Source organism: Gymnogyps californianus, chromosome 2, assembly GCF_018139145.2.
Source record: "Gymnogyps californianus isolate 813 chromosome 2, ASM1813914v2, whole genome shotgun sequence".
NCBI lineage: Eukaryota > Metazoa > Chordata > Aves > Accipitriformes > Cathartidae > Gymnogyps > Gymnogyps californianus.
Window position 1 is genome coordinate 54,170,621 of NC_059472.1, and position 13,463 is coordinate 54,184,083.

Sequence of the window (13,463 nt, forward strand, 5' to 3'; positions counted from 1 at the left end):
CCAAAATACTATCTGCTGAGGTGAAAAGATGATAATAGCCATTTTTGATGTTCATATTTCCTCTGAAGAGTAAAATATCTAATAATCAGAAAAAATGAAAATTATTTTCCATCATCATGCATTACATAGAGGACAGAGTTATTTATAAGGATTACAATTCATATTTTTACATGGCATGAAGAACGCCTTTTTTTCCTCATATGATTTTCATAATTCTGTTGCATTCCAGGGAACTGTCCTCTTTCCTCCCCCAAACTCCCTTCCCACCTTACTGTTGCAAAGTCACATAGAAATTCTGAAAACCAGGAAAAGCAAAGAATCCTAAGAATGAGCAAACAATCAACAACTATGGTTGATACCAAAAGCTCGCTCAGAAAAAAAGTTAAGGGATAAACTGGTCACGGTTTATGGTGCCACAGAACAATAGAAATTTAGTAATAGGAGTCATTAGCAGCCAAGATCAGAAAAATTCAGCTTTCAAAAAAAAGGAAGATGTTTTTAATAGTAGGGACAATTTACCAAATATTGTCATAGTTGCTCCATTCATGAATACATTAAAAATCCACGATGTAAACTTTTTAAGACAACATGCTCATCTAAACCCAAGACCTCAGCTACTGTAAAGTATCCAGGTCAGCCCTCCAATATTACTCAGCTTTTTTATTGTAAACTGTCCAAATATTTTAAAACTTATTTCAAATTGTAAGATTCTTATTAGGTTATATTACAGTATCAGAATTTTTAATAATATACCGCTACTGTAAATGGACTGCAAATTGTTCACAGCTCTAAGTCATCTTCATTTCTGAAATATATGTAATGCCTCATAGAACACACAAAACTACTGCATCCAATTAAGTAAATACTAGAGATAGACTTAAAAGCAAAACAAAAGTTTGTCAACAAAATTTAGATACTTATTGAATCGAGAATAGAACCGCTCAGAATGTTTCAATGACTTGGTATTTTCTGGTCAAAAGGCGTTTAACTAGAAAATAATTTTTCTTTGACTAACATATTTTGGGTGGAAGTATGAATTTCAATGTATTTCAAAGAACAGAGGCAAATATGATTTCCTTTTAGCCTACCTGTCCACAAGAGTTCCTGTGTGATTGGTGGAAATGAAACTACCAAATTCCATTTTGCCTTCCAGCCTTCAAGTTTTTTGTACCCCAGTGTTTTCAGTATGGTTAGGCATGCCTTTCTCCCAGAAACCTTCAGTGTGTTTCAAAAGAGTCAGAGCTCTATTCCCAAAGTACACTCAAGGTTCAAATTAATTTCGCTGCCTATGAAGAGAGCTTATACAATTAAAGCAGCTCTGATGACACTCATTTGTTAAACAACGTAAAACTTCCACCAGAGGTCAGTCTCAGAAGAGAGGTTGTTTGGAATAAATGAATAAAAAGGGAAAAAAAGTCTACTTAAGTACTACTGAACATAACACAGAGCTGTTAATCTCCTTTCAATTACTATTAGTTCATTATATTCCCTTCAGTTTCGATACTCAAATACCTAGATACATTATGTTTCATTAATATAGGTAACTGGGGTGACTTCACTTAGGAATTACAAAAAACGTGCTGAATGCAAGAACAGTAAGTGTGTAAAATAAACCTGGGACAGTTCATTAAGTACCTTTAACAGAGACAATCCCACAGTAACATTAGATTTTTATTATTTTAACTTACTGACTATACATTATGACCTGTATATGTGCATTGTTTAATTCTGCCTCAGATATGAGCCTTACACATTCTCCTGTGATGTTAGTAGCTACAAGAGTTCATCTTAACTTTATTGTGACTATTTTGTAAAATTGAATTCATACCTGAAACAACAGCCAGCAGTCTATGCATCTATAAAAATGTAATTTCCAGATAGTGACTTATGTTCAGCATATTAGTTGCAAATGCTAAAATAAAATACTTCAAAGTGATAATTTTGATGATAATACAAGGAAAAAAAGGACATAAATCATTATCCTTTTCTCACTCTTTCTGAAATCTGGTTGACTTTCAGGACTAGCTTCCAATGCAGAACAACTTGTTTGAGAGAAAAGCAGCCTCTCTGTTTTAGCGAAAATACCCTCCCCGCTTGAAAAAACAGTAAGTTGCAGCTAATAAAAAAAAAAACCCTAGGGAATGGGAAAAAAAAGTTTCCTTCTCATTGTCATCATTCACAATCAACTTTGTGAGAGACAGTATATATACTGAACATGAAAAAAGGGGAAGGAAAGACCCATCTCTGTTTCATCGCTACTGTATTTTGTGTCAGGAGTACAGTGCTGATGTCCAGAAACATGGTGTTCCTATCATTGCAAACTGTTTTTCTGGAAGAACCGCCCAAACAAACTTACCCTACAGAATGACAACCCTAATCAGACTTAAATCCTAACTGCTGTTATTCTGAGATGCCTTGGGAAGTCAGTTCTGTAGCATATTTGCACTGTAAGGAAAAAAAAAAGAAAAAAAAAAGGAGTAAAACACTATCTATTGACCATTACTCTCTTTAATAAGCCATACACTGTGGTCCTTTGGACTGAAGTTCTCTAAGCTCAAAAAAAAGCACATCATAGGAAAAAACATCTCTATAAATTCCTACTCGTGTACTGCAAAATTGACTCTCAAACCCCTTATTTTAGAATATAAGGAAGGATTAGTTTCTTTGACATTTTAGCGGTTAACCATTGCACTAAAACTGCCTAGAAAAGAGAGATTCCATTTGCAATGGATATAGTTAATGAAACAGATAATATTCCATCAGCATGGTAAAATCACTAAATAATTTAATTCAAGCTTTCTAAACCCCATTAGCATATTGTAACTTTCAACTATACCAACCTTATTTTATATCAACCCATTTATTGCATAATGCCCTAAAATCCCTTGTACCTCTCGCTCATACACTCCCATGTATATTCTATCTTCCATGACTCTTTTAGTGATGTGGTATTTTTTGTAGTCTAAATGTTACTTCAAGATTAAAACTACGAATTACTATAATTTTAACATTCCAATACCTAAATTACTTTTTGTAATTTCATTGTGTTATGCACGGATCCCTGATTCAAAGGTAGTATTCATTCCAGAGGTGATCTATCCCGTTACAAATGTAATTTTTTCACATGCAGCAAGAATAAATCTCATCACTTTACTATCTTTCAATACATCACCACTCCTAAAGACAAAATGATTTACTGACTTTGCTGACCTATTTTTCTTCTAAAAATGTAGAACCATCAGAAATATTTAATGACTTGATTTAAAGTGCTGAAATGGAAGCATGCCAAAAACATATTAAAAAGCTGTTTTTTCCCCAAGAATTAACACCTGTCCAATTAATAGGTTTTGAAGTGGAAGACCTCATGTCTGTTTCAACTTGCAAGTTGCAAGTAAACACTGTAAAAGGAATGTGTCTTCTTTCTAAAGAAGCATGAAAGCACCATGTCCCTTTCTGACTGTAAGATTTGCTGGCAGTGAGACTTCACTATGGAACCTCCATATTCTTTTTACTTCAAAAGCTAATCATGTACGAGAATTAACCCTCTCCTTTGGAAACTACTGGCCGTAATTTAGAGAGATGCAAAAGATAATTCTGAGACTGATTTAACTATTACAGCACTAAGAAAAGAAAAAAGCTTACAAGCTTTGCCATACCATTTCCAACCAAGAGGCCAAATGCTAACAGCCGCACTTTCCCAGGTATGTCATATGAAAATAGCTCTGTTCTGCAGCTAAGATACATAACACACCTTCATTCTCAGCACAATGGAACAAATCAGAATCCAAATGTTACATCTAAGATACCTTCCCTGATAAAACTTGATGCAAGTACTAACAAAATTATTATTTATTTACAAACATCAAACTTTTTGAATAGGAATTCAAAATACACACTTATAATACCACTCTCATTAGGATGATATCTTCTCTAGGCAGCATAGTCGCAGCTGACCAGTGTTAGCTTACCCTCGGGAAAAAAACCCCACACAAAAAATAAAACCTCCAAAACTACCACTGATTTCTTTTTAAACATACATATCTCTACTTTAGGTTATTTTCTACGAAGATAGGCCATATAGGATTAAAAGGTAACGTGTTTGTAAATATCTGAGAAATGTCAGCAATGTTTCTATTGAAGAACATTGCAAGCAAATGTCAAAATGCATTACAGGAAAGAAAAATCAAACAGGAGGTGAAAGATGCAGTAGAGGAACAAATCAAACAGAAATCAAACATATATATATATATGTGTTCACATAAACAAAACCTCCAGCTAGAACTAAAGATTGTGTATAACTAAACACTTTTAAAAATTAGAAATAATTAAATGTATCACCCCAATTCACTAGACAAGGTGAAAATGTCAATAAAGAATCCCTTTATTTACTAAACTATTTATAAATGCATGAAATGTCTTCTGCATGCATGCATTCTCCAGAACCAATATAATGATGTGTACATTTATGCGAGTTTATGCTATTGACAACGTATTTGATCACTTCAAGGTTCAATCAGAACAAACTTCAGAGGTGGTAGCTTGAAAATAACGGAACAGAACTAAAAAAAAAAAAAAATCTTACTTGAGGGCATGGGAGTTTGATATTAAAACAGAAAAATGAAATACATCTTGTTATAAAGTTTTAGTGATCATCAATTGTACACAATTTGCTTTACTTACTACTAAAGGGAAAAATCTTGAAACATATTAATAGTACTGCTGTAATCAAATGTTTATGAACTATAATGGCATGCTTCTCATAAATTAGCATAAGGCAGTGTTACAACAATTAAAAGACTGTTAACAGTGTGAAAAAGTATGAAAATAATTTTGGGACATGGCCAATGACACTAAAAAACTCATTCTGACGTTAATACCAACGGACCTGTATTTTCCTGAATGTATGACTGAAAACAGTTAAGTTCTTGCAGACATCCTTTAAGATTTTGATGCAACTAAGAAAAGTTCCTTTGGTAGTTATCTGATACCTGTCCTGGTCACACTCCACTAGAACTTTATTTTTTCTAAGTTGTAGGAAAAGAACTGTGGCATTATGAGCACACTAAATTGTCTGTGGCTGTTCTTGAATCAATACAAGCTCTAGCATCCTACCTAATCTCGCTGCACGTCAGGCTTTTTTAGGAAGGAGGTCACCAGCTCAGCAGTACATGGCCTCTGGTATAGACAGGAGCAACCAAAATTCAAACACTCACAGCCACCTTTCTACTCAAGTATGCAATTGGCTTACACTAAATAACATAGCAAGATCACAGTTCCTGCATTCCAAAGCTGCTCAAACACTGCTCTTCAAATTCATACAAAATGCATCAAATTCACTGTTGATTTTATTATTGTTCTGTGATAACTATGCTTTACTATTGTATTCATTTTCAAAATTTTTTTCTTTAAAAACAGAATTGTTATCTGAAACGTGACTATAATACAGGTTCTCTATTTATGTACTGTTTTGTACACTTTTGAAATATCCTTTCTTTTTGCTCACAAGGCAAGGAAATTGAGGTTTTCTACTTTCCTTTTCATTTTTACCAGCTATTTTATAATAGTGGCAAAGGCAAAAAGTAATTCAGTATCGTTTTGCGTAATGCAGCTCTCATCCTATGCAAATGTGTCATAATTCAAAATTAAGTAACTATTTTTGCATAGGCAAAGCTAGCAGTATATGCCAGATTATCTGTAATACATATCCTGTGGTTAAAGAAATAACGTATGGCTTTAATTAGGGAGGTAAGAAAAGCTATTTCAATGTTTCCTTAAATACATAGGGAAGTTTTTGCTCCACTGAGATGGGGAGAGAAGAGAAAAAATATTCTAGAATGACATGAAATTTCTTTTTCCTGGGTTTTCCTAATTTTGAGGAAATGCTAGATTTCTAGTTGCAAGTCAAACTGTTACATTTTCTTTCTCCTTTCTCTGTGTTTGCCTTGTTTCACTTATAAGGAAGCAGGATTTAATTTTTACAAAAATATTCCTACCTCTTCACAGCAAAAAAAGCATAATATTAAAAAACAAAACAAAACAAAAAAACCCCACCCTAAATCCTTCTGCTGTTTTTTCTGTGCCTTCACGACTTTTTAATGCTGATTGTAGCAACAAGATTTCACAAACCATTTTCATTCCCAACGTTTATTTTATGTTGTACTACAACAGGGTTAACTCAATCTATTCTGTGGCCACATTTGTTCCCGCCAGAAAAAGAAAATTACTGTCCTTGTACCTTCAGTTAAGGGGAAATAGTTCTGTCTTTGTCTAATTGGGCTTGAACAGAGAAGCTACTGGCTTCACTTCTTGAACTAATGTATCTTAAGATTAGAGGAAATTTCAGGTAGGAAGGGTCATCAGGCAGTTTCTAGTCCAAGCTCCTGCTCCAAGCAGGGTCAGCTGTGAGATCAGGCTTGGTTGCTCAGGGCTTTGTCCAGTCAGGTCTTGAACACATCAGAGAATGGAGCCAGTGCAGCATCTCTGAGCAACCCGATGCAGCGCCTGGCTGTCCTCAGAGTGAAAACATTTCTCCTTATATCCAGTCTAAAGCTCTTGTTTCAACTTGTGCCCATTAACCTGAGCTCCTGCCTCTGCGCCTCAGTTTGCCAGCAAGTTTGCACTGGCAGCTGTTTCAGCTGCTTCAAGCCAAATTTTCATGGGCCTGCCCTTGAAAACTTCTCTTTGGTATAATGTAGTAATGTCATACTCCTACAAGGGACCACAGTAAGCAAACAAGACAAAACCTGGATGACTTTCCTTCCTCTTGCTCATTCTCTGCATGATTCTCATGTCAGTGAGGCTGTTTGCAGAAAATACAATAAAGACACAGTTACATGTCATGGAATTCAGTTTCAGATTAACATACCCAACATCTGTTGTCTACATGCAAGAAAGATGCTTAAGTTTGCCGTTACCTAGACACCTAAGGCCAATTCAGTTGCCCTCACAGATACCCTGGAATATTCCTTCCTGGCCTCCAGCTATCGATTCAAGAGGCTGCAGGTCTCCTACAGGTCCTGTGTCATATTTATCAATTCCATGTGGATGTCTCATGTACACTGCTGCACTTCAAATGGTACTAGTGGCATACACAGGTGTCAGTGATTTGAACCTATAGGAGCCAGTTATTTGAATCATTCTTTTGGCCTGACTACCATGAAGACATATAGTCCATTGATTATATATTAGAATTTAGACACCTAGCAAGCATTTAGACACCTACATATGCTTGCACTAAAGTGTCCTCACCACAAACTGAAAACCAGCCACAGCCTAAGATCATGGCAGATGACAGCAGATAATTACAGTTCATGAAATCAAATGTTAGTGCTACAGCACTATGTGGTATGGGTGAGGTACGATGCTTGAAATGGTATTACTATATATTGGGAAGCAGCTTCTTCACCTTTTGTCTCAGGCTTCAATCAAAGTGCACATTTAAGACAAAGTTCCATGTGAGAGAGTAATAATATTCTTTACTTCTTTCTCTTCCCTGACCACTTCATCTCAGGAAAGACTACCATTCAAAGAGCAACAACTACTGAAGTCCAAACATGGTCCGTGAGGTGGAGGAGATGGGAGGTAGAAATCAAATCCCACCTAATCTCTAATTCCTGCTTTCTATGAATCTAATAATGATATGTTGCTCAGTGAAATGTCAACAATAACATACAGAACTACCATGTACCTTTTGAGAGACACAAGATAAACTGAGCTCTCAAATCTTCATGACTTTCATACTTCACGGAATACTAAAAGGGTCTTCCAGAGGTCTCTTTCTCTTAGCTTAAGTGTAGCAGAGATTTCCATCTGTTGTTGAGACTGTTGCTTTGAATTACAGTGGCAGTCCCTGCCCTTAAAAAGTTCCAGCTAATTCCAGTATCTTCTATTAATACTCCTCTTCTTCTTTCTAGTAAAACTTTCATGTGGATTGAAAAAGTGCACTAAAAACATTGAAATCTACTCCACAGATGTGGAAGAACCATGAACAAGGAGTGAACATTTAAAAATTTTAAGTAAATAGCTAATGTAGTCAAAAGCAGACAATATTCCTGAGACACAGGCTTTTCTATCTGTTGGGGTTTTTTTCCATCCAATCCAAATTTCTAGCTCTTGATTTGTACTTCTCCTCATGTTTTTCTCAACTTAGTCTGTTTTTCTCAGCTGGGTAACCTTTATATCCCAGACAGGCACCTAATTCTGCCCTACACTGTCAACCATATTTTCCCCGGCTTCTTTGTGAGCTCAAATGACACAAAACCCAAATGCCCGAACTACACAGAGGTGCAAGCTGAGGTTGAGGCATTGCTTTGATAGTACTATAGGTAAAACTGAATGAATTGTGAAAATATTCAGCAGATGCCTTGATTAAATTCCTTTAAATGAATGTTCATGAATTATTCACTTGATTAAAAGCCCAACGATTCACTTGAACAATATCACAAAATGATTTGAATAAACTATTTTCTGACATTATTGAAACTACCTCTGGCTATAAGTATTCTGAAGCCACCTGGATGAATTCCTAGATGCCCTCCTAGATTATCCTAAACGTTTCTCTGTGAAAAATTTTGTTGTGTTCATTTGTCCTACATCTAGGCCAATGCAATTACTAAAAGGTAATACTACATCATCTTTCTGATAATTGCAGGGTCTTACAGATCTACAAGAAGGCTATTGCTGGAGACCAAACCCATCATCTTCCTATGACAAATGCAGTTTGTCCTAAAGTACTTGCACAAATTAATACTAATTGTGTAGGGAATACAATGAGCAACACTGTGGGATCCCTTTATTTGAGGAAGTCTTCATTTCATAAATGAATAAAGCCATTTTCCTTTCTGATATTTTGCAAAATGCATGTTTATGGCAAACTGTCACTTGTATTCAGATTTAGAACCTAGAAACTACAGTGATGGTTCCTTGGAAATGCTTAAAATAGATAAGATGGATTGACTGATTGCATATTCCTTTGAATTATTGTGAAAGCACCAGATCTATCTAAATCATGCCGTGAAAAAAGTGGAGTTAGAAGTTATGTAACTTTAAGCTGCTATAAATTGCTTCTTGTTGAAAGCTATATAAAACATTTTCAAATCTGTCATGTTCCACCTCTTCTGCTCAAAAAAAAAAAAAAATCTAAGTGAAAATGTCCAAGAAAAATATGAATCAGGCTTAAGTTGTTAAGTTGGAGCAAAAGCTATGCCACCATGAAGACCGGATATTCTTTCGCAATTAAATATAAGAACTTGGTCCATTTTTATGTCCAGAATGTATTTATTACAGTAAGACACATTTTATTAGTTTAGATAAACCAATGTAGCTAATTCAGCAACAAAACCAGCTCAGACATAGTTCTTTTCTCACGGATACACTATCTTCACTGTTACTTTAATCCAAGATCGTTTCTTGAATACAGATTATATTTACCTTCTTTCTGCTGCTGATATTCCCACGTGCCCTCAGAACAAGCTACCTGACAAAGCAGCCAGGAAAACACATTTTCTACTTCTCCTCCCACAGCAGCATGTAAGATGACTGCACAGCCACAGCATCCCAGAGAATATGCTCTACAATGTCTGATCTGACCTCCAATTTTTGCAAGAAAACAGTCTCAAATCTTGGACTAGTTTGACCTACCACAAAGCAGGAGGAATGGAGTATAAACAGTAAGAGAGCATGAAGGAGCCAGAAACTGCTTTATTTGTAGTGATGGGAACTGAAGAAATTAGCACAGTTGATGGCAGAAGATAATACAGAGGTTAAAGCTGTGGGGCAGGACCTGAAGTCTGTCTGTTCTTGCTAGTCCTGAGATTAACCACCATAGCCAATAGGAACTGTAAAACAAGTGGCAGTGAGATGAATGTCAGGTCCTTCTTTTCTAACCTGAAATACGTATTTAAATTTAGAAAGGAACTCCTTTTCCCTTTTTTGGCTATTTTTTTTAATACATATACACACACACACACACATTTCACAACTGCTATTCTCATTTTTTTTACTGGCAGTGAAATTTTAAAAGCCTTGAAAAGCCTTTTAACAGAGAGTGAAACTACTACCAAATGAGGCTTTGAAAAAGAACAGCCAGAGAAAGCACTCATCATTTTCAGGACAGAACATCCCTCTGCGAAAAAAACTTTTTGCTTATAGCACAGGTGCCTTCCTCGTTAAAACACATAGGCTGGCAAAGCAAAATAACAAAGGGGTCGTGGCAGAACTGCATTCGATATGTTGAAAGTGTGTATCACCCAGCACTGAGTACCACTCTATGATTATATCCTATTTTGTACTCTGAAAAACAACAGCCTCCTACAGCAACAAAGACGATTATAAGACAGCTACCATTTATCCTAGAAAAGCTCTTTGCTAGTTAGAAAAATACTAGAAAGGAAAAACAACCCCTTGCTAGTGAAATTACCTGAAATTAGCTCCTCTGATGATCTGTTCTTTAAATTGGGAAAGAAGAAGGGATTTATTTTGTTCAGCATGATTTATTTTTAGACTGGCAAAGAGACAATGGTAAACAGAACTGAAGCTCTGTGGGCACCTTCTGAGGTTAAATTACCTTTCATGCCATTTGCACAGAAGACTGTTCTCAAGCAGCTTGAGCAGATGGTTGGGACACCATTGTCCGTTTACTTGTATCCACAAAGATAAACGATGGCTCTTTGAAATCCTGAACAATATGACCCTTGCGATGCTTTAGGCTGCCAAGGAAAAAAAAAAAAAATAACAAATAAATGTAAAGTTAGCTAAAGAGGAGAAAAGAGTTTTGATTGATGAAATTTCATTTTAAACTACTAAAATCCCCTCTTTAACAAATACATATATCTATAATCTGGAATTATTTTGCTAAAAGAAACTATGTTCCAGAACACTTAGCAAAGTAGGAGACGCAGGTAAAAACAAATCATACACAGTAACTCTGACTGAAATAAGAATCTGCCATCTCTGCACAACTGCTTTTACTACATATAGCATTTGCTGGAGCATGCTGCCAAACAACAACCAGTTCTGCTTACTGGGCCACAGAGACGGTCAGAGATTTCCAGGACCAAGCCAGAGCAGACAATTCCCAGGGCACAGCGATCCACCCACCCAGCCAAGTATTGGTAGAGAAGGTCATGAAAGTGGGAGAACATGCTGGATGTGGTTTTCAGTTGTTTTAAGAACTTCCCAAACTTCTTTGAGAGCAGCAACATCCTGGTCAAACATCCCCAATGTGAGCATTTTGCCAACAAGCAACTTGCTAAAAAGGCACTTTTATTGAAACAAGTTACTAATAACAAAGATTAATTTAAAGGATTGGAGACAACGTTCACAGCTATGAAGAAAACCCTGAACTTTTAGGAACAATCTTTGGGATTTAAGAGTGAAGAGAGCAGATATTAGTCTTTGGACTTGCAACTAATAATTGCATAACCTGTCACTCTTAAAAGCTCCTGAAAGAGAAGGAAAAGCAAGGTTGCTGAATATGGAAAGAATCACATGGAATCAGTGAAGGGGCCCAGATGCTGAGTTCAATACACACAGCAAAATAAGACAGAATTGGGTTTAGAAAATAACAGTGAAATTAGATAACTATGACTCACCAGCCACTCAACCTCCTAAAGCCAGCAGGTACTGCAAAGCATTTAATTAACTAACGTTGGGTATAAAGATGGATAGTTGTTTCTGCAATAACTGCTTGTTTAAAGAATGACACAATAAATAAAACTCATATCCTCTATCTAATACCACACACTCCGCAGCAACGGCAGGTAAACAGTGTATATATTTCTCCCTCTCTCATTTCAATGATCAATTGACTTTTTTTTATCTCTTTTTGCTGTGCTGTTGGCATATTCAACATGCCTTAAAACAAATGTACAATTTAGACATTCGTTATTCTTGTCAGATTTTTAGAAATTGTTAACACGGAGTAATGAAAGGAAAAGACAGGTTGAGATAAACGTCAAGCAGTGGCATCCAGCAGCTCAAAGTAATATGCTTTGATAATGGAGGAGTAATTATAGCTCATATAAGAGGAAATAAGTGTGAAATAATGTAAACATGAACAGGAACTTAATAAAAAAAATGTTAAAAAATCAGGAAAACAGAACAATTTATGTTCATATGGGAATACGAGAGAAAGCCCAGATGGGAAGACTTTTCTGAATTCTGTCTGCCTCAGAAAAGGGGAAACCCAAAAGTATGTTTGTTCTAAATGTCAGTGTCTCATGTTACCTTTCATGCTAATATCATTTCCATAAAAAAAAATTCAAGGCCTTTCTTTCCCCAAGAGAGCACTCTCTCTGCTTCACTTCCCCCACTTTTTTCACAAAATGAAATGGAGGGCCACTGTCCCTCAGCTGTTTGTCTCCACTTAACATCCCCAGCTACGTTTGCCTATTTGCAAATACAATATAATGAAAGTAATGAATACACTCATGAACCTGTTTAATGTGAACCCACTGTGTGAGAGAATAAGAAGTTGGACAATATGATCATCCATCTCTCAGCAAACCAACACTATGTCTTCCAATATCAGTGGACTTCACTTAGAAGCTTCTCCACTATTACAAACTGGACACTATTTTCTTCCTCATAAACAAACTGATAAATTGTAAAATACGCACAACATCTTTAAATGAAAAGAAGTGATAAAGTGGTCTGTGAAAAACATGATAAAAATGTCCCTGACCTCAAAAATAAAACATTTTCACTGGAAACACCAGAGTATACATTTTGGTTGTCCAGTAAAAACAAAAGATCATTGAATAATACTAAGGCAGTTGCACTGTGATCAGATATCCTGTTTCAATGATACCAGTTAGAAAGAACCTGATATTTTATAGGAAATATGGCAAACCAGCATTATTTACAAATGTGCTATTTGAAATGTGTTCTAAATAACTTTCATACTGAATGAACTGGAGCATCCATAAACGTTTTAGCTCTCTGCTTACACCTCTCCAGACATGAAATTGCCCGAAAGCATACCAACAAAACGAATCTGAAACTGCTGTGAATAAAACTTCAGCAAATCAAATGAAATTTCACTTTGTTTTGTTGCTCTTACCAGGAGTTGAGAAGCGCCGTGAAGGGTAGATTGGTAAGAGCAATACGCACGTGCGCGCGCACACACACGCACACACACAGAAGCAAGTGCACATACGTATAGATGGACAAACCAATTTCCAGGGAAGTAAGGATGAAAACCCAGGCGCAGAAATGTTGGTAGCTACAACAACTGTTTACTCTTCCTTGGTAAAGCAGTAACAATTCCCTCCACATAAATTATTTCCTAGATCCCTCTGTAAGCTAGGCCACAATTAGTGTGCAATAACGAGTTGTCAGCTGAGGACTGGACTGTTTAAAGCTGCCTGCAAAAACTGAGACAGAGATTTAGGCTGTCTTTCCCTTTGTACAACTGGACATTAATAAGTCTTCTGATGACCAAAGATAGTTTCTTTCCTGCAGGT

At 36.1% G+C, this 13,463-nt stretch overlaps 1 protein-coding gene across 1 annotated transcript in view; it reads right to left on the bottom strand.

The window, feature by feature from the left end:
- Positions 1–10,618, bottom strand: part of DLGAP1 (DLG associated protein 1) — a 340,676-nt gene extending 330,058 nt beyond the window's left edge. Inside the window, exon 1 of the mRNA XM_050890759.1 lies at positions 10,565–10,618. The gene's annotated coding sequence lies outside the window, so the exon portion shown is untranslated. The remainder of the gene's footprint in view (positions 1–10,564) is intronic.
- Between the last annotated feature and the right edge of the window lie 2,845 nt (positions 10,619–13,463).